This window comes from Mustela lutreola, chromosome 6 (genome assembly GCF_030435805.1).
Source record: "Mustela lutreola isolate mMusLut2 chromosome 6, mMusLut2.pri, whole genome shotgun sequence".
NCBI lineage: Eukaryota > Metazoa > Chordata > Mammalia > Carnivora > Mustelidae > Mustela > Mustela lutreola.
In genome coordinates, this window is record NC_081295.1 from 67,077,856 (window position 1) to 67,104,359 (window position 26,504).

General features: G+C 38.5%; 1 long non-coding RNA gene across 1 annotated transcript in view; it reads left to right on the plus strand.

Moving 5' to 3' along the window:
• LOC131833776 (uncharacterized) overlaps positions 1-25,675 on the plus strand; it is a 50,404-nt gene extending 24,729 nt beyond the window's left edge. The window contains exons 4-5 of the long non-coding RNA XR_009354628.1: positions 8,597-8,833; positions 24,859-25,675. This is a non-coding gene — a long non-coding RNA (uncharacterized LOC131833776). The remainder of the gene's footprint in view (positions 1-8,596; positions 8,834-24,858) is intronic.
• The last annotated feature ends 829 nt before the right edge of the window (positions 25,676-26,504 follow it).

Consider the following 26,504-nt stretch of genomic DNA (forward strand, 5'->3'; position numbering starts at 1 on the left):
GTAAAAAAGGGCTGAATGTTCTTCACTGGTAAGAGGGGGGCAAGGGAAAAAGGGCAGTCTTTAAGGTAGCTAGAAACCTTCAGTCACATGCAAAAACTGGTTGTTTGAAAAAAACAAACCACCCAAAAGAGTACAGTTTAAATATCACAGCAAATCAAGTTGAACCTGATAAGTCAAATCCCACAGAACAAGGAGTTCCAAGGAGAGATGCACTGAAGTTCCCAAATGTTCTACAAAGAGAAAGGTAGCCTTCACTTCCCTCTTATTTCTTGTTTTTGTTACGTTTTGTTTTGTGTTCATTTTAATGTCTTCCCTGGAAGACACAAAATTTTAAATTTTCTCCCATTTAAAATGGTGCAAAAGTTTAAATTTTCTCCAATTTATAAAGAAAGAGGAGGGCCCTTAAGAATAGAATGGATAACAGAGAGTAGGTAGTTTATAAATAAATTAGCTACTAGCTACAAGTGGCAGTTACTTATAAGAATCTCAAAGAACATAATATTGAGCAAGAACAAGTCATAGGAGAATATGATTCCATATTCAAAAGTAGGTAAAATTAAACAATATAAGAATTCATACATAGGTGGTGAAAGTATAAAGAATAGGAAGGAACAACTAACAGAAAATTCAGGATTATTGTTTTTTGGAAGAAAGAACTGAGAGAGAGATATGTGATCAAGGGGGAACCTGTCATCTATAGGGGGAATATGTCATCCACATTGGCCATGTGCTCTTATTACTTATGCTGATGATGGGTGCTTGGGTGTTTTTTATTATTGTTCTTTTAACTGAGTATACATGTTCTCATGTACCCTTGTAAATGGATGATATACAAATTCGAGTTTTTTTTTTTTTTTTCAGAAGAAATGGATCATTGTTATCATTTCCCTTCACCTCTTGAAATTCTAACATTCCTATCTTCTGAAGATAGCCTTTGCCCAGAGACAACAATGAAAAAAACCTCAAGATCTGGAGGTTCCAGACTCAGACAAGGCAACCATAGAGCACAAAATGAACAAACAACTAAAATAAAAATCAGGAAAAAAAAAATCCATGGTCAAATGATTTCTAAAATTGGCCTCCACGCATTTGGCCTGCCACGGCCTGACCACTCAAGGCCTTTTCCTAGCTGAATCCAGTCTTTCTAAGAATATTCTTCAGAACTTCCCCATGGGCCTCTTTCTGTGTTAAATATCCCAAGCCTATACTTTCCACCCTTGTGCTTTTGGTAATCTCCTTTCAGTTACCTGCATTTTCCACCCACTTGACAATTGACCATCCCAGTTTGACCTCTTCTGGGAAACCACAGTGATAACCTCATAGCCTCAGTCTGAGGCGTTTTGGCCTTTTCCTGAACTCTTAACAATGGGCTATTTAATTTTTCTAGCAATTCACCTTGTGTGTCTTCTGACACCTGTCTTTTCACTAACCAGATTCCTTTTCCTCCTAGGCATGGAGCTAGGCTGCATTTTGACCCTTCCTTGCAGGTGGCTGCAGCCACATGATTGTGTCTGGCCCAAAGGAATGCAGACAGTAGCAGCATCTACCTTGTCTGGCCTGGCTCTAACACGTCCCACAGAATCCTCCATGTCTGGCCCACTTTCTTCTCCCATTGATGGCTGCTTAACGTGGTCCAAGGGAAGCCCTTTAGTGCTCTGAGGAAATGTGGACCCATATCAGAAATCAGCAAGCTTTTTCTGGAAAGGGTGAGATAAATATCTTAGGGTATCTCAGGTACCTAAGGTCTCTGTTGCTGCTGCTGCTGCTTCTGCAACCCTTTAAAAATAAAAAATCTTTCTTAGCTGGATTTGACCTGTGAACTGTAGTTTCCTGATCCTTCCTCAAGGTGGAAAGAGCCTGAATTTTAGAATGTCTATGTAGAGCAGAGTCTTCTCCCCCACTGCCTCCCAGCCCCCAGGCTCCGCAACTGACTCACTCATATTATGGTGGGAATATTTGTTACCAGGCTTAGCTTTCTCTGAACTACAATTATGGGATCTCTCAGGGTCAAATGCCCTGAAGAGATAATATCTGCTTGGTTAATTTGAACCAAGTAGAGTTCCATATTCAAGAAGTTGGGGCCCATTCACTCCAGTAGTCTTCTTCATTACAAATTTGCTTACACTGGAAATACCTTAATTGCTACTCCACTTGGTGTAGTCCTTGCCTAGGAAGCCATCATGACCAAACCAATCTGCCTAGGGCAGAGCAGCCTCCTTTAAAATCACAGCTTTGAAATCAGGCAGAAGAAATTGCCAAGTGGGAGGGAGAATCAAGAGGAGAATCTGAAAGAATAAACAAAGAAAGATGTATGCTTTACCACACATAAATTGAATCTGCAACATGTATGAAAACTTCAGGTGTATGTGACTCGTACATAGTATTAATGTTTTCTCCAAGACTTATAACCTTCCTCCTCTTTTCTGTTTTTCTGAAATAACCCACATCTATGAATTTTCTTTCTTTTCTGTACTCTCAGTTCTTATTGATTCATAGAACTCACTAGAATTGACATGCCCAGGCAGCCTTGGGGAGCAAGTCAGAACGGTGTAATGAAAGTTCCAGAAGGAAAACATCTCGCCTCAGCCTGGTTCCCTGAAACATGCTGCCAAGATGGTGTAGTTTTCATGTGAGAAAGCCCTCCTTCACCTGTATCAACATGTTGTTCCCCCTAAAACAGTGGCTTGCCTTTGTTTTGACCCTGAGTAAATAGCTATTTCCTTTCCTTTGCTGACATTATTTTTTCTTTGTTCCTTGAAGCTACAAATTACCTCAAGGGTAATTTTTTTTTCTACATACACTCAGTCGTCACTTAATTGTTCACGTATAAAACTTGAGTGGCACAAGAGGAAAAACCACCAAGGAAGAGCCAATAGACTCTTGTATCTGTTTCTGTAATGCATTTCTAGAACAAAAGAAACAAGGTGTCTTTTTTGATTGTGATATAAAAAGCAGAAAAGAAAAGTGATAGCTTTCCTACAGTTGTCTTAGTAAAAGAGTCCTCTATGTTTTGGACTCCCATCTTCCTATCTCTGGAAGCATATTCATACCCATATCTTTTCCCTGGAGTAGGCTATAAAATAGACCATAATTCTCAGCAACCACAAACAATGGACTCTGAACAACTTATTTATATGTGAACTTTGACCCTACCAGTCTCCTTTAATTATCTGGTCAGTTAGTAATATTTTATAATATTCATAACTTATTTGTTAACTTTTGTAGAGAAATAACATTTTACTCAGACCTCTGAAAATTATCACTGTGGAACTTCCATAAGCAACAGAAAACCCAACTGAAAACAAACCAACTTCCTTTCTGGAGGTAGATCACACTATATCACACTGTCCTGGTAGTATCACACTTAGTAACTGCAGACTTCATGGTGCCTGGTCTTCTGGCTTGAGTCAGATGCCTCCAGACTGGGGCTGGTGAAGGGTGCGGAGACCTTGAGGACTAGCCTTTGCCATCCCATGAATGAATGAATGCTGGTCCGGTGTGTGTAGGCTAGTCTAGAATGAGCCAAAGGGATAGAGTAGATTTTATTTTCTGTTCAATCTTCTAAGGTCTTTTTTCTAATGCAATTATTTAAAATATAACTCAATGGAAAAGAGTCAGATTGCTCTAAGTTTCTTGAAATGTTTATTTCATAGGAAAGCTTTTCCTTATTTAAATAATTTTGGGGGGATTTGTAGCATGATATTCTCCTTCTCCACCACCCCTCCAAAAAAATTTGAAGAAAAGATGAGCAGTTTAAAATTTTGAGTATCTGAAGAAAGGCCTTGGCCCTTGTGAAATTTTGTTTGGAAATTCAGAGAAAGTCAGGGGAAGCAACCATGTTCTTAGAAAGTGCCTTTTTTGAGACTCAGTTGGGTCAGTTCTGATGTTATTCTGGGAGCTGGGTGCATTTGTTCTCCCCTTGAATCACAGATTCTGACATGCGATTTTACAAGTTCTTGGCTGTTTCTAAAAATTGACAGGCATACGGAAAAGTTAATAATTCAGCGAGTAAAATATGCTTATGTCTGCAAACAACAAAGATGAAAAAAGATGCCCTACTTTTACTGTGACTCTTCTTAGGAGTATTAAAAATGCAAACCCAAAATTGACATAGAAAAAGTGCAAAAGATTTTGGCCCTTAAATCTTCTTGGCAGTTTCTCATTGTCATATAGTGTGTTCATTCTCCTTGAGAGGAAACAACTTGAAGACCAACTTTTGATCACTCTGCCCTATACTACAGAGCCTCTAGAATTTAAAAAGGGGTAGAGGTTTTTTAGAAAAACATGGCTTTTGTTTGTGAAATACAGCCATATTTCACAAAAATGGTGATTTCTACACTACTGTCTAATTTAAAGATAAATTTAAGGGTGATTAAAAAATGATAGCAATGTCTTTTACAAATGCATGGATACAAATCAGATCTTTTAAGAACACACGAATAGGACTTACCTAACCACTAATATTTACCTTCCATTGTAACTCTTCACAATGATATTCCAGTTATATTTGGACAGTAACTGTCAACCTATACAAATAGCGTCATAGCCCATAAAAATTATGCCATCTTCAAATTAAAGATGAACACTATTTTCCAGAGCATGAAACGTCCCATAGTTAAGGTTGCTATTCTATCTGTCCATAACTGAGTAGAAAACTACCTACCAGAAACCCAAACTTAGGTAGATCATTTTTGAAGGAATACATAAACTCATTGAGAGAAAGAAAACCATTTATGATGACAGATCTTGCTGTGAAGCAGTGGGACTGGAACAGGTTCTTTTCTCCTTGGGAACATGGATTTCCTTTGCCTAGAATCCTTGTTTCTCCATCTTTGTATGGCTGCTTCCTTCCTGTGGGGAGCTCAGGTTAAAGATCGCCCTGGAGTCATCTTTCTTACCAATCAATCTAAGTAGGGGCCCTATTATATAATTATCTACATAGCACTTATCACCAACTGAAATTCTTGGGTTTTGTTTAATGTCAACCTCCTTACATTCAAAGGGCATGAACTTTATTTTATCCATGCAGTAATCCCAGTATTAAAAGTACCTGCTGGGGCGCCTGGGTGGCTCAGTGGGTTAAGCCGCTGCCTTGAGCTCAGGTCAGGATCTCAGGGTCCTGGGATCGAGTCCCGCATTGGGCTTTCTGCTCAGCAGGGAGCCTGCTTCCCTCTCTCTCTCTGCCTGCCTCTCCATCTACTTGTGATTTCTCTCTGTCAAATAAATAAATAAAATCTTTAAAAAAAAAAAAAAGTACCTGCTAAAGCAGGTGTTCTAGGTTGAATTGTATTCCTCTTCCAAAGATGGGTTGACATCCAAACCCCAACACCTCAGAGTGACATTATTTGGAATAAAAGTTGTTATAGATGCAATTAGTTAAGATGTGGTCATATGGAGTTGGATGGGCCTTTGATCCCCAAAAACCACTGTCTTACAAGAACAGAGAGACAAAGACACAGAGAACACGATATGAAGAGACAGACACATGGAGAAGAGGGTTGTATAAACTCAGAGGTGGAGATTGGAGTTTTGTTCCTACAAGTCAGCGAATGCCTGGGGATACCAGAAGCTGGGAGAGACAAAGAAGGATCCCCCACTAGAGACTTGGGAAGTAGTATAGCCCTGCCAACACCTCCATTCTCTTTCAAATGTTGGGGGCCAACTTTCCACCCTCTTAACCAGTGGCCAAATATGTCCCTTAAAAAAAGGAAACTAAAGAAGATGGGATTTTTGCAATTAAAACCATCTGTATAGCAAATGGGCCAAAACATACCATTCTATTGCAGTTTTCTGGTTTGGCTTGAAACAATATTGCTATAATTTCATCAGAAATATTTTGAGAAAAAAAAGAAATATTTTGAAGAAGAGTTTTACCATGAGCAATTCTGTGCTCATATTACTATAAATTTGCAAGTTTCAGCTAACATCTTTTAGTAATATAAAAATGCATTACAGATGTATATATACATACACATATATTTGTTTTTTCCCTTTTTTTGTAGTGACAGGAGCCAGGAGCATATCTTTGGGGTACTAGATGGAATCTGATAGCTAAACTAAAGCCAATTCCAGTTTCTAAGAAGAAATTTTCATGGTACTTCCAGATAAGCAAATTAAAAAACAAGATGAATCAGTGTCAAAATGATGAAGAAAGATTATTAATTTACATTATTATTTGGGTTATAATTTATATTATAATTTGGATTTTTCTTTAAAGATTTTATTTATTTATTTGACAGATAGAGATCACAAGCAGGCAGAGGCAGGCAGAGAGAGTGAGAGGGAAGCAGGCTCCCTGCTGAGCAGAGAGCCTGATGTGGGACTCAATCCCAGGTCCCTGAGATCATGACCTGAGCCGAAGGCAGCGGCTTAACCCACTGAACCACCCAGGTGCCCCTATAATTTGAATTATTAATTTACAAGCTCTACATGGTCAAAATTAGTAATAACTCAGAAACACAAATTCAAAATTTACTCATTACTACTACTGACTTTTAGTGATTGCTTTTTAAAAAAATCTGTAATCACTTGAAAATCAGTCACACATATGTATATACGTATAGATAAGTGTGTGTGTGTGTGAAATCATTATTACCATATGGAAACTAAAAAGATTATATTAAGCATTCCTTTGTGAAACTACAATAACCTTACTATTTATACTGACTATCTCCTTATGACCCCATGGTAAGAGTCTTTCTTGATCCCTTGGTGCTGTAAGAGCAATTTCCTTTGGAGGCATATTGTTCTATTGCAGTTTGCTCTCTGTCTCATCTGGACACAATGCATAGACTTATGCACAAAGAAGCATGGGGAGATATTGAAAGCAAAGAGTCGTGTGCAGGGTCTGAGCACGTTTCCTGTCTCACAGGAAGTGTGCACATCATGACTTGTCATCTATACTGTTTAGCTTAGTGTCTCCTCACTTCCTGGAATAAAACCAAACTAAGCAAAACGATAAAAATGACAACTTTTCTGTGTTTGGGAATTCCAAACTCTTATTACTGGAATGCTAAATCTTTCAGCTCTACTGGCCATTGTGCTCCCCAACATTCATAGTGGTTTTTATGGTAAGCTTTTTCAAATGTAGTGCTTCTTGATACACCCCATATTTTACAACTTATTTTAAATGTTATAACAAAACTCTGCTTGTCCCGTGTCAAGGGAAAATACTGACTTATTATTCAAATTACTTCAGTTGCTATTTCTGTAAGTTTCTTGGACAAAATTCATTCTCCTTTAAATATTAATTGAGTTTTAGATGTAGGCAAATGCAGGGAAATAAATGATATGAAAGCAATCCTTAGTTTATCCTGTGAATTTACCATTTCTGCCCCCTACTTGTTGGTTCAATGTTTTCCAAAGCTGATGTGTAAGTTTCAACTTGGCTTCTCTAAGAAACCATCCCATATAGAAATGAGGTTCTATTTCATCAGCACTATCCCTGCCAACTACATGACCATCACTGATTTTCAATTTGTAGGAAATCCAGCATTATCTGCCAAGTTGGGAAGATGTCAAAAGTGCGCTGAATGTTTTAGTGAGAATCACTTGTTCAGTAATAGATGCATTTTAGGGACTCGGATCTGGGAAGAGCTTCTGTGTCAGAAGCTGCCACATTGCATAGGTCAGTAAAATGGTACAGATACTAGAGGCCTGAAAATCAACAAAAACCTCTGCTTTTCAAACCAAGCTAAGGTGCCCCTTCTAGCGTGCCCTTGTAGAATATGCAACCATGGGTGAAGTGTGTCCCAAGTAAAGGGACAAACAGGAGCTGGATCATGGGGTGAGGTGACTGTAGGTGTCTGTGTGTGTGATGGAAAGAGGTTTTGCTAGTAAATCATTTAGCAGCTATTTTTAAAATATCCAAACAAATTCAGATTCTGGAAGCAAATGCAAAATTATCATAACATTTAGGATGAAAACATTTTAAAGTCATTTTCTGTTTGGAGCAAACATTCATAGAGTACAAATTTCATTCAGCCTGCAAGAAACATCTCAGGATTACCTAATCCAATGTCTTCATTATACTGGTAAGGAAATAAAAGTGATTTACCAAGCGGCTAGAATCCAGATGTTCTGACTGCTAGGCTTCAGCTCTCATTCATAGCTCTTTGAGGAAAGAGGAAAGTCGGAATTAACACTTATGAAATTGCATCCATGGACCAGATACAGTGATAGCTGCCAGGCATTGTCACTGTGGTTAAAGGTGAGGTTCCCAGTCAGAATTCCTTAGCGGGAAATTTGTTCTGTCTCTTATTACCTGTGTGACTTTGGACAGGTCACTTACGTTCTCTAATTCCTAGTTTTTTCATGTATAAAATAAGATCATAAATGAAGTTTCCTTCACCGACAAGGATTAAGTGAGATAATCCTTGCAAAAGTCTTAATAGTGCTTGGCACACAAATGTTGGCTCAATGAATACTGAATTTTTAAAAAAAAGGAAAAAAACCTTTGCCTGTCACAGGGGTGGAGAGAATAATTTGATGCATCTTTTACAAATGAGAAAAATTAGGATCGAGTAAAATTCAGTAATTCTCCACTGAGTTGTAAAACCAGAATGTGAGGTTGTATCTGTTTGAACCCAAACTTCAGGCCGTGTCTGCTCTACAGCGATGCGCTTCGAAGAACCACATGGAGCTGAAAATAACACAGAGACCATCCACCTTGAAAGCTGGCTGCTGTTCTCATGCTGAGTTCTGAAAACCTTCTGACACTTTCCCAGCAATTCTGCCAATCTGCGAAGCTCTGAACTGGGTGTTGCCTATTGGCAGAAGCCAATGAGAATATTGAGGTGATCGTGCAAATATCACTCAGCATTGAGTCTGGAAGGTAAGCCTGGCTTCCTTTAGCTAATGACCAGTCCGTTCTCAAGAATAAGGGCTGTGTCTGCTCTTTCTGCAGAAAGGACTCACCCCATACCCAAGACTGTAAGCTCCCTCTGTATCAGCTCTGCCCATAAAGGAACCTTGTCCAGGTCAATTACCTCTTCAAGGCTGGATTAGGACAGATCCTCAGGCCACACCCCCACCCAACTATCCCAGACTCCCTACACTGAGACCTTGAAAGATCCACTTTTATGTAAACTTTTCACTGAATTAAAGGTTATATCAGAAAAAAGGTACAAATCCTGTAAGCACAAAATTCAATTAATTTTCACAAAGGGAACACAGTCTCAAAGTCAGTAGTAGAGCATTCCAGTCCAGAAGACAATCCATCTAGGTCACCATGCATCCTAGGCACAATCTGGTAAGATAATCACCATATTCTGCCTTCTCCCATCATAGCTTGCTTTTACCTATTTTTGAAATTTATATAAAAAGAATCACAATGTGTGTTCTTTTGTATCTGGCTTCTGTTACAATATGTTTGTGAAATTCATCTATGTTATCACATATAGTTTGTTTTCATTGTTATTTGGTGGGGACGGGGTCCAACATCTTGTTTTGTAAATAAAGTTTTATTGAAGCACTGCCAGGCCAATTCATTGCTGTATTGTCTACAGCTGCTTTCACACCATAATGGCGGAGTCTGGTTGCGACAGAGACTGTGTGGTCGTCAAAGCTGAAATATTTGCTATCTAGCAGTTTACAGAAAAGAAAGTTTGCTGATCCCTGCTCTGTTGTATCCCATCACAACATTTCTTTATTCATTCTACGTTTGAGGGATATTTGAATCTTTCTAGTTTTGAGTTACTGTCAACAGCGTCACTATGAACATTCTGTAAGTGTCTTTTGGTGACATTATGTACTTGTTCTACTGAGTATATGGATGGCATCTGTATTTCTTAAAAAGTCTCTGACTTACTCTAATGTACCGACAGTTTGGAAACTGTCTGTTTAAACTTCTTTAGAGAAGTTTAAAGAGTTTAAACCCAAAGTGTTCAAACTGCTTTGCCCTCAAGGTCATGCGGAAAAGAATTGGCAGGACAGAGACTGATAGTCAAAGCCTTGCTTCTTAGAACAGGTCTGGTTTTCCACTATGGGTCCTGTAGTCCTTATCTCCAGAACATTAACTTAAATGCTTCTTGTCTTATCCCAAATCCTTCACAAAGATGACTCTTTTCTACCACATCTCTTGTGCATTTTCAAGAACAGGACACTCACTATCTTTGAGAATCCTAGAGAAGGAAGGAATGATATAAATCACTAATTCAATCCCCTCATCTTATAAATTAGTTAATTGAGGCACAGACATACTGATAATTTGCCCCAAATAATCATTTTCAGTGTTTTTATTATTTACTACAAAATGATTTTGAACTTTGTTTTTTTCTTAGCATTTGATGTTATTTCAGTCAATTCATTACAAAAATAATATTTTTTAATTTTAACTATTTAGACATTACAGAATTATCTACAGTAAAACTAGTATTTTCTCCTTCTCCCTCTAGCTGTATAGTCTCTTGCCCCTAGGTCATCACTCTTGACAGTTTATATTTATCTATATATAAATGTATAATTATGCCTATAAGTGATGTGAGTCCCAACTTTGATAAAGAAGGCATATGACAATTTTCCTTAACTCAAGTTAATTTTTAGTTCGAAGGTCCGTTGTGTCGGTTAGATGGCCACTCAGTCTCAGTTAGTGTGGAATACGCTCTTTTTTCCTGAAGTTATGTCTACATTTCGGGAAGTTTTATGTAGTACCAAAAAAGTGAGTGGGAATTTGAGCATCAGCACCATCTGCTCCTTGGTAACCATAGTGATAGTGAGACATCTTTCACTCTAACTGGGCCTTGGCCACCAGTCCCCACAGGTGTGTTGGCCCCTGTTGTCAGACCGTGTCAGGTGTGGTGGTTCAGTGCCTGAGCCTTGGCAGTTTCCGCCAGGCTGCCTGCAGCCCTACCAGCTCTAGCCATTTCCTCTGTGGACTCTTGCCAGCTTCCTTGGCCTCTACCAGGAAACTGAGGCCCAATTTTCCTCTGGTCTTAGGTCTCACCAGACTCACTGGAATTTTCCATTTGTCCAGGGTCTATCTGTAGCTTCTGGCATCAACCCTGCTCTGTTGGGCTCACCTCCAACACTCATCACTCTCCTTTCAATACAATCTTGTCTCTCTCCAAGCTGGGCACATCTACTCTCCAACCTTCTGTGAGCATCCTTGTACAGGGTTTTATATGCTAGTATTTTTATCTCAAATTTGTTTGCAAATTTGACTTTTTGGAAACTGGTTGCTGAGATGATTCTTTTGCTTACCCATACCTCATTGGGTACAACAAGCCCAGAGCAGCCCAAGGGCTTGAATGAGAGAGAGAGTAGAAGGAGGTAAAAAGTGAACTATTAGAAAGAAAAAATTATTGTCAATATCTCAAATTATTATTGTACTACAAAAATAGGCACCTATTTAGGGGAATTATTTAATTTTGCCTTTTTCCCCAAACTGGGGTTATGCAATATATCAAACTATAATTTGCACTTTTTAACTTCCTACTACTTGGACAAATACATGCATACATACACTTATGTTTCATTATTTGTAATGGTTTCATAGTAGCATTTGTTCAGTTATATTCCTTGTTGATGGATGGCCAGGTTGTTTCTGTTATTACAGATAATAATAATCGTTATTTATGGTTTTAAAATGACCAACGTTAATTATGGTTTTAAAATGACCAGATAATGTTCTAAACACTATCTCATTTAATGTTAAACAACATCCAGGAGATAGGTATTACTGTTGCTTCATTTTTACAGATGAGAAAATTGAGACATATAAGGATTACTTAATTTACTTAAGGTCACAGCACATTAGGATTTGAATCCAAATGAGTATGCTCTTCCCCACTATGTGGTTCTGCCTTCCCTCCCCTAATTAGCATACTTGTACATGTGTTTATATACTTCATTTTTATTTCTGTCCAGTAACTACCAGAACTGAGAACGTGGGCAAGTTTCCTTGCATTTTATATCTTAAGATAAGTTGGCAGATTACTTTTGGACTAAAGCAATTTACAGAACCACCCCTAGTATTCAGGAGTAATGATTACCCCCAAGCCTTACCAACACTGGACGTCAGGACTTGTCTGAAGTTAAATCATGCTGGCAGGAGCACTGATCCTTCACCCCTAAATGATTACCAGGTGTTTCAATCTTCATTCCCTCATTACTAATGTGAATGTCAAACATCTTAGGCTTATTGGCCCTTTGTGTTTTCTCTGCTGTGAATTGCCTGTTTGCTACTATAATTTTCTAATTAATTTCAAGAGCTCTTTGTGTACTTGGGATATTAAGCCATTGTTTTATATGTGTTGTAAATATTTTCTCTTAGGAGATCATCTGTTCTGTGCTTTCTACTACAAGAAAGTTACGCAAATTTATTTAATTGACCCTTCCCATTCTTTCCTTTATAAACAAGCTACAGAACAATCTATAGTATAGTTTTTAAAAACATGTATTTGGTTATTTACCTTCAGTTTCCCATCTTGCCAAAGAAATATTTCCTCATTCCACAGTTATACAAATATTTTCCTAATTTTCTCTAATATCTTTATGGTGTTCCTTCTTTTATATTTAGTTTCTTAATATGTCTGGAACTTACTTCTGGATATATTATAAGGCAGGAGTTGACATTATTTTCTTTATGTATAGCTAATTATCCCAACTCCACTTATATTTACTTTGAATTATATATATAATTAATATTATAGGTCCTTCCCCAAAGATACCTCCTCCCAGATATACTTGGCCCCAAACCCTATTCTTTTTCATTGATCTGTCTGTTTTGATTCTGCTTTGATTCTCATCGCTTTATAGTGGGTTTTGATAGCTGTTAAATGAAATACTTCCCTCACTTCTGAAACAGAACTTTAAAGTTCATTAGATATTTCTCTTCTCCAGATATTTAATAATATCACAGGAGGCCATGATGCTACTTCTTATAAAAATTTTTTAAAAAGATTTTATTTATTTATTTGAGAGAGAGAGAGTGAAAGAAAGAGAGAAAGAGAGAGCAAGTGAGCATGAGCCAGGGGAGGGGCAGAGAAGCAGACTCCCCTCTGAGCTGGGAGGCTGACCTGGGACTCAATCGCAGGACCCTGGGGTCATGACCTGAGCCTAAAGCAGACACTTAACTGACTTAACCATCCAGGCATCCTAAATTGGTTTTTTCGTGAATGTAGAAATGCAACCTTTTTAGGCAAATGAAGTTCTTCATGTCTGACATCATTCAAATTTCATCAAATAATATTATCAATGTACAGACCTTGAATTTGTATTAAAATTAGCATTTTTTTCCAGCTTTAGATACTGTCCCAACTCCAGACAATAGGAAAATCAGCCAGTTAGGGAAAGAAAGCTAGTAGATTTATGACTGATAAAGATCATTATCTTATTTAAATAGAAACAATTGAGTTTAACAATAATTTAACTGAAAAGTTATATACTTACTATTCTTTTTTTTTTTTTTATTTTTTATTTTTTATAAACATATATTTTTTATATACATATATTTTTATCCCCAGGTCTGTGAATCACCAGGTTTACACACTTCACAGCACTCACCAAAGCACATACCCTCCCCAATGTCCATAATCCCACCCCCTTCTCCCAAACCCCCTCCCCCCAGCAACCCTCAGTTTGTTTTGTGAGATTAAGAGTCACTTATGGTTTGTCTCCCTCCCAATCCCATCTTGTTTCATTTATTCTTCTACCCACTTAAGCCTCCATGTTGCATCACCACTTCCTCATATCAGGGAGATCATATGATAGTTGTCTTTCTCTGCTTGACTTATTTCGCTAAGCATGATACGCTCTAGTTCCATCCATGTTGTTGCAAATGGCAAGATTTCATTTCTTTTGATGGCTGCATAGTATTCCATTGTGTATATATACCACATCTTCTTGATCCATTCATCTGTTGATGGACATCTAGGTTCTTTCCATAGTTTGGCTATTGTGGACATTGCTGCTATAAACATTCGGGTGCATGTGTCCCTTTGGATCACTACATTTGTATCTTTAGGGTAAATACCCAATAGTGCAATTGCTGGGTCATAGGGCAGTTCTATTTTCAACATTTTGAGGAACCTCCATGCTGTTTTCCAGAGTGGCTGCACCAGCTTGCATTCCCACCAACAGTGTAGGAGGGTTCCCCTTTCTCCGCATCCTCGCCAGCATCTGTCATTTCCTGACTTGTTGATTTTAGCCATTCTGACTGGTGTGAGGTGATATCTCATTGTGGTTTTGATTTGTATTTCCCTGATGCCGAGTGATATGGAGCACTTTTTCATGTGTCTGTTGGCCATCTGGATGTCTTCTTTGCAGAAATGTCTGTTCATGTCTTCTGCCCATTTCTTGATTGGATTATTTGTTCTTTGGGTGTTGAGTTTGCTAAGTTCTTTATAGATTCTGGACACTAGTCCTTTATCTGATATGTCGTTTGCAAATATCTTCTCCCATTCTGTCAGTTGTCTTTTGATTTTGTTAACTGTTTCCTTTGCTGTGCAAAAGCTTTTGATCTTGATGAAATCCCAGTAGTTCATTTTTTCCCTTGCTTCCCTTGCCTTTTGCGTTGTTCCTAGGAAGATGTTGCTGCGGCAGAGGTCGAAGAGGTTGCTGCCCGTGTTCTCCTCAAGGATTTTGATGGATTCCTTTCGTACATTGAGGTCCTTCATCCATTTTGAGTCTATTTTTGTGTGTGGTGTAAGGAAATGGTCCAATTTCATTTTTCTGCATGTGGCTGTCCAATTTTCCCAGCACCATTTATTGAAAAGGCTGTCTTTTTTCCATTGGACATTCTTTCCTGCTTTGTCGAAGATTAGTTGACCATAGAGTTGAGGGTCTATTTCTGGGCTCTCTATTCTGTTCCATTGATCTATGTGTCTGTTTTTGTGCCAGTACCATGCTGTCTTGATGATGACAGCTTTGTAATAGAGCTTGAAGTCCGGAATTGTGATGCCACCAACGTTGGCTTTCTTTTTCAATATCCCTTTGGCTATTCGAGGTCTTTTCTGGTTCCATATAAATTTTAGAATTATTTGTTCCATTTCTTTGAAAAAGATGGATGGTACTTTGATAGGAATTGCATTAAATGTGTAGATTGCTTTAGGTAGCATAGACATTTTCACAATATTTATTCTTCCAATCCAGGAGCATGGAACATTTTTCCATTTCTTTGTGTCTTCCTCAATTTCTTTCATGAGTACTTTATAGTTTTCTGAGTATAGATTCTGTGTCTCTTTGGTTAGGTTTATTCCTAGGTATCTTATGGTTTTGGATGCAATTGTAAATGGGATTGACTCCTTAATATCTCTTTCTTCTGTCTTGCTGTTGGTGTAGAGAAATGCAACTGATTTCTGTGCATTGATTTTATATCCTGACACTTTACTGAATTCCTGTATAAGTTCTAGCAGTTTTGGAGTGGAGTCTTTTGGGTTTTCCACATATAGTATCATATCATCTGCGAAGAGTGATAATTTGACTTCTTCTTTGCCGATTTGGATGCCTTTAATTTCCTTTTGTTGTCTGATTGCTGAGGCTAGGACCTCTAGTACGATGTTGAATAGCAGTGGTGATAATGGACATCCCTGCCGTGTTCCTGACCTTAGTGGAAAAGCTTTCAGTTTTTCTCCATTGAGAATGATATTTGCGGTGGGTTTTTCATAGATGGCTTTGATGATATTGAGGTATGTGCCCTCTATCCCTACACTTTGAAGAGTTTTGATCAGGAAGGGATGTTGTACTTTGTCAAATGCTTTTTCAGCATCTATTGAGAGTATCATATGGTTCTTGTTCTTACTTTTATTGATGTGTTGTATCACATTGACTGATTTGCGGATGTTGAACCAACCTTGCAGCCCTGGAATAAATCCCACTTGGTCGTGGTGAATAATCTTTTTAATGTACTGTTGAATCCGATTGGCTAGTATTTTGTTGAGTATTTTCGCATCTGTGTTCATCAAGGATATCGGTCTATAGCTCTCTTTTTTGGTGGGATCCTTGTCTGGTTTTGGGATCAAGGTGATGCTGGCCTCATAAAATGAGTTTGGAAGTTTTCCTTCCATTTCTATTTTTTGGAACAGTTTCAGGAGAATAGGAATTAGTTCTTCTTTAAATGTTTGGTAGAATTCCCCCGGGAAGCCGTCTGGCCCTGGGCTTTTGTTTGTTTGGAGATTTTTAATGACTGTTTCAATCTCCTTACTGGTTATGGGTCTGTTCAGGCTTTCTATTTCTTCATGGTTCAGTTGTGGTAGTTTATATGTTTCTAGGAATGCATCCATTTCTTCCAGATTGTCAAATTTATTGCCGTAGAGTTGCTCATAGTATGTTCTTATAATAGTTTGTATTTCCTTGGTGTTAGTTGTGATCTCTCCTCTTTCATTCATGATTTTATTTATTTGGGTCCTTTCTCTTTTCTTTTTGATAAGTCGGGCCAGGGGTTTATCAATTTTATTAATTCTTTCAAAGAACCAGCTCCTAGTTTCGTTGATTTGTTCTATTGTTTTTTTGGTTTCTATTTCATTGATTTCTGCTCTGATCTTTATGATTTCTCTTCTCCTGCTGGGCTTAGGGTTTCTTTCTTGTTCCTTCTCCAGCTCCTTTAGGTGTAGGGTTAGGTTGTGTACCTGAGACCTTTCTTGTTTCTTGAGAAAGGCTTGTACCGCTATATATTTTCCTCTCAGGACTGCCTTTGTTGTGTCCCACAGATTTTGAACCGTTGTATTTTCATTATCATTTGTTTCCATGATTTTTTTCAATTCTTCTTTAATTTCCCGGTTGACCCATTCATTCTTTAGAAGGATACTGTTTAGTCTCCATGTATTTGGGTTCTTTCCAAACTTCCTTTTGTGGTTGAGTTCTAGCTTTAGAGCATTGTGGTCTGAAAATATGCAGGGAATGATCCCAATCTTTTGATACCGGTTGAGTCCTGATTTAGGACCGAGGATGTGATCTATTCTGGAGAATGTTCCATGTGCACTAGAGAAGAATGTGTATTCTGTTGCTTTGGGATGAAATATTCTGAATATATCTGTGATGTCCATCTGGTCCAGTGTGTCATTTAAGGCCTTTATTTCCTTGCTGATCTTTTGCTTGGATGACCTGTCCATTTCAGTGAGGGGAATATTAAAGTCCCCTACTATTATTGTATTGTTGTTTATGTGTTTCTTTGATTTTGTTATTAATTGGTTTATATAGTTGGCTGCTCCCACGTTGGGGGCATAGATATTTAAAATTGTTAAATCTTCTTGTTGGACAGACCCTTTGAGTATGATATAGTGTCCTTCCTCATCTCTTATTACAGTCTTTGGCTTAAAATCTAATTGATCTGATATAAGGATTGCCACTCCTGCTTTCTTCTGATGTCCATTAGCATGGTAAATTCTTTTCCACCCCCTCACTTTAAATCTGGAGGTGTCTTCGGGCTTAAAATGTGTTTCTTGGAGGCAACATATAGATGGGTTTTGTTTTTTTATCCATTCTGATACCCTGTGTCTTTTGACAGGGGCATTTAGCCCATTCACATTCAGGGTAACTATTGAGAGATATGAATTTAGTGCCATTGTATTGCCTGTAAGGTGACTGTTACTGTATATGGTCTCTGTTCCTTTCTGATCTACCACTTGTAGGCTCTCTCTTTGCTTAGAGGACCCCTTTCAATATTTCCTGTAGAGCTGGTTTGGTATTTGCAAATTCTTTCAGTTGTTGTTTGTCCTGGAAGCTTTTAATCTCTCCTTCTATTTTCAATGATAGCCTAGCTGGATATAGTATTCTTGGCTGCATGTTTTTCTCGTTTAGTGCTCTGAAAATATCATGCCAGCTCTTTCTGGCCTGCCAGGTCTCTGTGGATAAGTCAGCTGCCAATCTAATATTTTTACCATTGTATGTTACAGACTTCTTTTCCCGGGCTGCTTTCAGGATTTTCTCTTTGTCATTGAGACTTGTAAATTTTACTATTATGTGACGGGGTGTGGGCCTATTCTTATTTATTTTGAGGGGCATTCTCTGAACCTCCTGAATTTTGATGCTTGTTCCCTTTGCCATATTGGGGAAATTCTCCCCAATAATTCTCTCCAGTATACCTTCTGCTCCCCTCTCACTTTCTTCTTCTTCTGGAATCCCAATTATTCTAATGTTGTTTCGTCTTATGGTGTCACTTATTTCTCGAATTCTCCCCTCGTGGTCCAGTAGCTGTTTGTCCCTCTTTTGATCAGCTTCTTTATTCTCTGTCATTTGGTCTTCTATATCACTAATTCTTTCTTCTGCCTCATTTATCCTAGCAGTGAGAGCCTCCATTTTTGATTGCACCTCATTAATAGCTTTTTTGATTTCAACTTGGTTAGATTTTAGTTCTTTTATTTCTCCAGAAAGGGCTTTTATATCTCTCAAGAGGGTTTCTCTAATATCTTCCATGCCTTTTTCGAGCCCGGCTAGAACCTTGAGAATTGTCATTCTGAACTCTAGATCTGACATATTACCGATGTCTGTATTGATTAGGTCCCTAGCCTTCGGTACTGCCTCTTGTTCTTTTTTTTGTGGTGAATTTTTACGTCTTGTCATTTTGTCCAGATAAGAGTAAATGAAGGGGCAAGTAAAATACTAAAAGGGTGGCAACAACCCCAGGAAAATATGCTTTAGCCAAATTAGAAGAGATCCAAAATCGTGAGTGGGGAGAAAGGGGATAAAAAGAGGTTCAAAAAGGAAGAAAGAAAAAAGAAAAAAAAAAAAAAAAAAAAAAAAAAAGAAAAGAATTTTTTTTAAAAAAGAAAACACCTAAGAAAAATGTAAAAAAATATATATATATATTAGATAAACTAGTAAAAAATCGTTAAAAAAGAAAAAGGTAACAGTTAAAAAAAAAAAAAAATTTTTACCCGAAGGCGAGAAAAAAAAAAATGAAAAAGAAAAAATTAAATTAACTGCAAGACTAAAAAAAATCACAGGAAAAAAGCCATGAGTTCCGTGCTTGGCTTTCTCCTCCTCTGGAATTCTGCTGCTCTCCTTGGTATTGAAACCGCACTCCTTGGTAGGTGAACTTGGTCTCGGCTGGATTTCTTGTTGATCTTCTGGGGGAGGGGCCTGTTGTAGTGATTCTCAAGTGTCTTTGCCCCAGGCGGAATTACACCGCCCTTACCCGGGGCCGGGGTGAGTAATCCGCTCGGGTTTGCTTTCAGGAGCTTTTGTTCCCTGAGCGCTTTCCGTAGAGTTCCAGAGGACGGGAATACAAATGGCGGCCTCCTGGTCTCCGGCCCGGAGGAGCCGAGAGCCCAGGGCCCCACTCCTCAGTGCGCCCTCAGAGAACAGCGCCCAGTTACTCCCGTCTGCCTGACCTCCGGCCGCGCTCCGAGCTCACCGAGCCTGCGACCGGTTCAAGGTAACACGGAGCTGCGAGCTTACTGTCGGCTCTGTCTCTGTAGCCGGCTTTCCCGTTCCAATACCCGCAAGCTCTGCGACACTCAGACACCCCCGATCCTTCTGTGACCCTGCGGGACCTGAGGCCACGCTGACCCCGCGTGGGCTTCGCCCCGGTTTAGCCTCTGGAGCGATGTCCCTCCGCGGAACAGACTTTTAAAAGTCCTGATTTTGTGCGCGGTTGCTCCGCCGCTTGCCGGGAGCCGGCCCCTCCCCCCAGGGTCTATCTTCCCGTCGCTTTGGATTCACTTCTCCGCCGGTCCTACCTTTCAGAAAGTGGTTGTTTTTCTGTTTCCAGAATTGCTGTTCTTCTTCTCTTCGATCTGCCGATGGATTTTCAGGTGTTTGCAATCTTTAGATAAGCTATCTAGCTGATCTCCGGCTAGCTGAAGCAGTCTCAGCTTGCTACTTCTCCGCCATCTTGACTCCTCCTCCTATACTTACTATTCTTATAGTGCAACATTTATCATTGGTATCTCTTCCCCCATCACCCTAAACTTTACTAATTTGCATCCAGCTTTAATTCGAAAATGTATAAAGATATAGAAAACATCACATGGTTTTTATTTCAAGCTTCATTAAGGAGAAGGGAAGTTGAAGTTTATTTTTCTTTTTAATGCCAAGATCTTAACTAATTCTATATTGAACTTCATGGGTGAATCAGTACTTATGATTTTTGACGAGGTCATTTTTGTCTGTAAATGCAGCTACATCTGCATATTTCTCCAGATTATATATATATACATATATATATATATATATATATATATTCAAGCAATCAAATTAGAACTACTCTGAACATAGCATATTACTAATCTATAATCTGGAATGGGCACAACAGTGATTCATGTGCTGTAATACCCGTTACTGCTTATAACAAGCTTTGAAAAACTTTATTTTGGGAAGAATTCTGTCTCAATATCCCCCACAGTTAGATTTTTGCCCTCATTTCCTTTGTATTTATTCTGGTTGGTGTTTGCAAGACTATGAGGATCTATTTTGGTTGGGGACACTGTTCTCTTCCTAGAGGAGGAAGTGAGAGCGCTGTGCTTTGTCTCCAGCTCCAAAGCTGTTAGACAGATCAGACAGGGAGCTCTGTCAGCCAGGCTCCAGGAAGGGTTCTCTCTTCTGATGGAACAACTAAACAATTGTTACTATTTACAATGGGCCAAATGGAGAAATATTCTTAGAACAATAAGAAAAGGGAAAGTCGGCCACTAGGCAGGAAAGAAGGCTTTCAAGCAACATCAAACTTAAAGAATGTGGATATCTTTTAAATGTAAACAGTTTACCATATCACTTCTCCAAATAACAATACCAAGAGTGCTTGCCATGCGTAGGGCACTTGACGGACACTATTATCTCTAATCCCATATCAACCATACCAGACAAGTATTATCCCAATCTAACACATGAAGAAATCAAGGTCAGAGAGGTTGTAAGTACTTATCCATGGTTGGTAAATGTGGAATTCTAACACAAACGTATACAACTTTTATATTAGAATCTACTTCTTCTTCTTCTTCTTTTTTTTTTTTTTTAATTAAAAAGTAGATGAGGCCTCCTAGGTGGCTCAGTGGGTTAAGCCTCTGCCTTTGGCTCAGGTCATGATCTCAGGGTCCTGGGATCAAGCCCCGCATCGGCTCTCTGCTCAGCAGGGAGCCTGCTTCCTCCTCTCTCTCGGACTCCCTCTCTGTCTGCTTGTGATCTCTCCCTCTCTGTCAATGATTAAATTTTAAAAAAAATCTTAAAAAAAGTAGTTGAAAAGTTTGTAATTCTTGATAAGAGACTCTATAATGTCCTTACAAAAGCACAAAGTTTTGAGGAGTTCATTAATAGTTTATGTTCTTTTCCTTTTGCATTTCCTATGAAGGTGATGGGAACCTGAGGAAAATTTGGCAAAGCTGTATGTGATGGCAAAACTGCCCTTTCCTTTGTTACACGCATAATTATTCTCCCTTGATCCCTCTCAAATTCTTCAAAAGACACAGAGGATAAGCTCTTATTTGTTTACAGTAACTTCAAATCTTACAGACAAGTATGTAAAGATCTAAATTATTAATAACTATCATACTAATTTTCAACACCACTATTGGGTTACCTACTGTACACATATAATATACGCATCTGAAAGATAATGGTCTGTTGTCAAATAATTGTCAAATAATCTTTTTTCCGTTAGAGTTTTAGTATTTCATTGAATGTTTCCTTTAGGTGCCAGATCAATGAAACAATTCTTTACCTTAATTTCACATAATTTATAGTATGTGAGAAGGCAAAATAATGAGTCTAAAAGTGAGGTATGCTTTGGATTGCTTTTGGATATGTAGTAATACACTAGAATAAGTCAATAACTCAATGAATGACATAATGAAGTTATGACATAATGAATGACATAATTAAAGTTACTAGTTGACTGGTTACTCAAGAATAAGAACACAAATGATTTTATAGTTCTTTACTAACTTTTTAGCTTCCACTGTGCCCAACCTGGGCATAATCAACATATAGGTGGAGCAAGGGGCTATTTATATGGTATTATGGTTAACTATATTTCTTGTTGCCCAGTACTACACATGCATTGGAGATTTCCTGGGCTTCAACTCTTGCATTGGCCTGCCCCAGTTTTAGTAGTATCTACCTCATGCTCTCATTAGCTCTAGTTGGTAACATTTTCATAGATCAGTTAGCCATTCATTGATTAGCATCACAGAAAGCCGGATTCTTGGTTAAAAATGAGATGGAAGACAAAAGGTGTGCTGTGAAGTTAGGATGGCAATGGTGTCTGGAACTCTGCTCAGGGCACTGAACATAAGGAGAAGGACAGAGTAGAATGGAGGAGAGAAATAGAGCATGAAAAGAGAAACGTTTCCCCAAAAAGGAGGTAAAAGGCTTCCTTACCCTTTTGCCTAAGGGTCCCTGAAGTTGACTACATCTATTAAAATGCTCAATTTACAAAACACACCAAGACCTTGACATGGCTGCCATGCATGCCCATAGTCTCTTCAGAGGGAAACCACTAAATCCACAGCACCTGTTGAGGAAGTTACTCTAGGAAGTTCCTCAGGCATAAGCAGCCAGGTTTTGCTCCACATCAGCCTGCTCCCCACAGACAATTGGACCAGAGTGGGGTGCCTAGGTGGCTCAGTTAGGTAAGTGCAGGACTCTTGTTTTAGGCTCAGGTCATGATCTCAGTGTTGTGAGATGGAGCCCCACACTAGGCTCCATGCTCAGCACAGAGTCTACTTGAGATTCTCTCTCTCCCTCTTTCTCTGTCCCTCCCCCTGCTCTCTCTAAATAAATAAATAAAATCTTAAAAAAAAAATCAGAACAGGGTATATGCCTAACCCAAAGGCAGTTAATCTAGTCAGACAAACAGCCTCTGCTGTGGTCTGACAGCAAAAACTCTGCCCTCTAGGAATGGCGGTAATTAATTGGACAACCTGTTGCTCTCTCTTGAGATGGTGAGCACAGGTTATTTTGTGAAAATAAGCTAGATGGTAGTAGAATATAGCTACACAGAGAGAATATTTGAGAGAAGGCAAGGGAATAATCAAGTCATTAGAACCACATAGAATCCTGACTCATTTTTCAGAAAATAAACTATGTTCTGGTCTTCATGGGAAACTTCTGTTCTTGTGATTCTTGGTTGTGAGACTTCTTTTGGACGCTGGTTTAGATTCTAAATGCTTGAAGAAGAAGACTGGTCAAGATTCCTGTTTTCCTTTTTTCCACAGGTGTCATTCCACAAAGCATGATATTTCCTCCTTGTCTCTTGAGGTAGAAGCAGTAAGTCTCTTCTTTGTAACCAAAGAGGCCACAAAAACTGTTATATAAAATAATTCATTGGCATCTTTTTTTTCTACGTAAGATGTCAGATTATATAAAGGTTTAATAAATAGATTTTTTTTTTATTTGACAGAGAAATCACAAGTAGGCAGAGAGGCAGACAGAGAGAGGGGGAAAGCCGGCTCCTTGCTGAGCAGAGAGCCTGATGTGGGGCTTGATCCCAGGACCCTGAGATCATGGCCGAGCCAAAGGCAAAGGCTTAATCCACTGAGACACCCAGGCACCCCTAACAAAATTGTTTTAGTTCATCTTAAAATCCAGTGATGAGAAAAATAGGGGATAAGTACACTCACATTCTAAGGAGACATGCAGAGTAAACTCATGTTAGAAATACTAAAAGAAAGCTGAATTAATTGAACAGCCACATTTGGACTAAGATGTCAGAGGAAAGTTTGCTGGGCTTATAGGAGGTACTGTAGTTTCATCAAGGAAGCTATGCCAAGTACAGGGAACCCCTAAGATAATAGTCATATTAACTTATGTTCTGTAGTGGTGGGCTAGCAAGCTAGAGACTCAGAAAAGCTGATGGTGCACAAGTTTGGAGTTTGGAGGCAATCTTCTGGAGAATTCCCTCTTGCTCAGGGAGATTGGCACTTCTGTTCCATTCAGGCTTTCAGCTGGTTACATGCAGCCTACCCACATTACGAAGAACAATTGGCTTACTCAAAATTCAACAATTTAAATGTTAATCTCATCGAAAACACCGTCCAAATTGACACTTAAAATTTACCACCAGAATACCTGGCAAGGATCAAAGTGGGGAGGGGACCTTCGGTAAGGAAGTACAAGCAACTCCATCACTGGTTGGTCTTTGCTGAGCCCCAGAAGCTCCACCACCATGGTGGAGCAGGGCAGGAGAGTCCTTAGGAGAACCTGAAACGTGTCTCCTGTGTTTGAGGTCATTGCAAGCATGGAGTTTAGTATTGGTTTCTGCCTGAAGAGTTTTGCAGGAAAACCTGCTGAAGGACAGCAGGCTTGGGCCATTCTAGACTTGCATCATGAGAAGGGCAGCAATTGTCTTGCAAGAGACCCTTGTCTTTTTTTCTGGTACATCGTTTGTGTTTCAAGTAATTTTTCCAAACCTCTACTCTTATCTCATTATTCCTCTGTTTGTGGCTCGTGGGTGTTCACAGAATAGGGTGCTAATTCCTGCAAATGGCGCATGAGCTCTCCATGACCTGTAGCTTCTACCACTCCAGCCTCACTGCCTTTTCTTCTCAGCTTCCCCACTCCCCCCACAGCCCGCTGTGCATGTGATGCTTCTCCCTTGCCAGTCAGCTGAATGCCTACACCTAGGAAACTCACACTGCCGCATTTCTACAAAACTTACACTCATCACTCTCAGGTTGAGTTGTCCACTCCCTTTCTGATGTTATATTTTCACTGTAAAACCAATTACACCCTGTAATTTTCTTCTAGTCAGAGAACTCTGCTTTGTCTCTGTGCTCCCAAAACATAGCTCAGGGCCTGAACACAGAAAGCCCTCAATTAATGTCTGTTGCATCAATGAATTAACAAAATATCTGGAAATAAAGAAATTTCAGGTGTTTGAAGAAATATCTGGAAAGAACAGAATTTCAAGTGTTCTCAGTATTTTAATATTTCCTACTTTTTATTTCTTCTTCTTCCTAATTTGTAATTTTTATTTCCCCTTGGTAGAAAGCAGCAGTTCTCCAAGGATGGTCTACAGACGCCTAGAAGTGGCCAAGCTCCTACTAGAAGGTCTATGACATCAAAAGTATTTTCATTCACTAGGATCTGCTTTTCTCACTGTTGGACATTTGCACTGATGCTGGTACAAGGGCAGTGGTGGGTACCTTTGCCCCATGCAGAATGGCGGCAACAAACTATACAAGCAGTCATTGCCGCATCCATACACTGAACTCCACTCATAATTAAAACAGAAAAAAAAGAAAAGTCTTACTTAAGGAAGTCCTGGGTGATGCAATAAACATTATTCATTTTATTTAATCTCAACCTTTGAGACCATGTTCTGTCTGATACCATAGGAGTATGGGAATGCACTAATGCTGCCCACCTCAGTGCGAGTTGTCTCAAGGAAAGGCACCTGGAAGATGTCTTGCAGGCTGAACTAGCCAGTTTTTAAATGGAACACTATTTGTACTTGAAAGAACAACTGACAGACAAACTGTGGTTCTTCAGACTTCGGCATCTGGCAGACATTTTCTTGAAAATGAACAAAGTATGTCTGTCATTTCAAAAAAAGACTTGGCAGTAATTGTTGTGAATGATAAAATTTGAACTTTCAAGTGAAAATTAGAATTTTGCAAAATTTGTAGCTGCCATTTTGAGCTTGACAGCTTTCCAAAACTCACATATTTTTTATTCTGATGAGATTGGTGATGATGTTAACAGATGTCATTTTCTTGGTACTGAATAAAGACATACATAATCATTTATAAGATCTGTGTATTTCTTGAACCAAATTTTCCAGATGACCAATACTTAATATTACAAAAACCATGTGTAAAATGTTTGTTTAAGGGGCAAGATATATGAATGGATGTTTTTGATGAATGAATTTTAATGTAACTATGCAAATTTCATTAATATAATTTCTGACTTCCTGTTGCAACTAATCTCTAAGAAATTTCTTGTTGAGTTTTGATATAGTATCAAATTACTTCTTGTTGAGTTTTGATATAGTATCATACTCTAGTATGGATACTATAGTATCCATAGTATGGATATAGTAAGAATATGCATAATTATCTGGAAAAGATTTTAAAATAGTCTTCCCTTTTCCAAGCATGTCTGTATAAGGTCAGATTTTCTTCATATACTTTAATATAATACATAATGCAATGAATCGAATGCAGAAGCAGGTATGAAAATTCAGCTATTTTCTTTTAAGCCAGACATTAAAAAGATCTACCAAAAAATGTACAATAAAGTTGTGCTTCTCCTTCATTGTTTCCATTTCAGAAAAAATAATTATTTTTCCAGAAATCTATTACCTATGTTAATAGGTAAAAAGTTAGCATTATTTTAAGTGCATTAATTAATATTTTTTAAATTGCTCAGTTTTAATTTCTGAGATGGTAAACAGCAATTGACATAATCTACATAAACAAAACTTCTTTGAGTTCCTCAATAATTTTAAAATATAAAGGCTGTTTGAGATCAAAAAGCATGAATTACTGCCTTTATCTCTGTCTCTTCTTAAAAAAGGTAGGTAATTAAAGAGGGACCATATTTTTGTCCTCAATACAAAAAAAAAAAAACAACAACAACAACAACAACAAAAAATAGCCAAAAAACCCCCAAACAGATACAAAAAGTTC